Genomic DNA, 910 nt, shown 5'->3' with positions numbered 1-910 from the left:
GAGCTACAGGCTAGCAGTTCGTCGTCACAACGATGAGGTGAGCAAGAACAGACACATCCTAGCCCATCTCATCGATTGTGTGAAATTTTGTGGAGTGTTTGAGTTAGCCTTGTGAGGCAAAGATGAAAGTGAGGGCTCCAACAACCCTGGCATTTTTCGTGGCCTGGTCGACTTGGTGGCATCTTTAGATGAGGCATTTGAGGAGCACCTCAAAACTGCTGCAGTTTTCAAGGGCACTTGGAAGACTGTGCAGAACAAGCTTTTGGAATGCATGCTAGCAGTCATCAGGGGACGTGTAATGGAGGAGGTCAAGTCTGCTAACTTTGTAGCCATTCAAACAGATGAGACCACCGACGTTTCAACACAGTTTCCAGTGGTGCTTGTGGTGAGATATATCGACACGAACCATGCAGTGCAGGAACGTCTTTTTTTCTTTTTCTCCCTGTTATTGATGCAACTTCCACTTCGCTTGCCAGTGTGCTTTTGGACAGACTGAACAGTCTTTTTTCCGACGGTGATAAGGAGAAACTCACCGTGCAAGCATATGACGGAGCCAGTGTGATGAGGGGAGAGTGGTCTGGTGTGCAGCAAAAGGTTCGTGAGCATTTCAAAAATGCCCATTATGTGCATTGCTATCCAAAGGAGTTGGTAAACATCGGATCACAAAGAGCTACGCATATCAATAGCTCTGACAGCGCCTCCTAGAGGATAAATTCTGAGTCTCATCAGCAGCCAGTCAGACTAGCTTGGTCTAGTCAGAAAGGCACGAACTGAGGAAGCCTCTTGGATGAGAGGCGAAACGTCTTCACGGATAAATACCAAGTCCAGTTGCACTTGATTCAACTCCTTCATACCATACCATTGTCACTTTCCATAGGTGACAGTTATACGAATGTTCACTCCATGCAAT

This window comes from Lampris incognitus, chromosome 21 (genome assembly GCF_029633865.1).
Source record: "Lampris incognitus isolate fLamInc1 chromosome 21, fLamInc1.hap2, whole genome shotgun sequence".
Classification (NCBI taxonomy): Eukaryota; Metazoa; Chordata; class Actinopteri; order Lampriformes; family Lampridae; genus Lampris; species Lampris incognitus.
Note: the sequence above shows the minus strand (reverse complement) of the source record.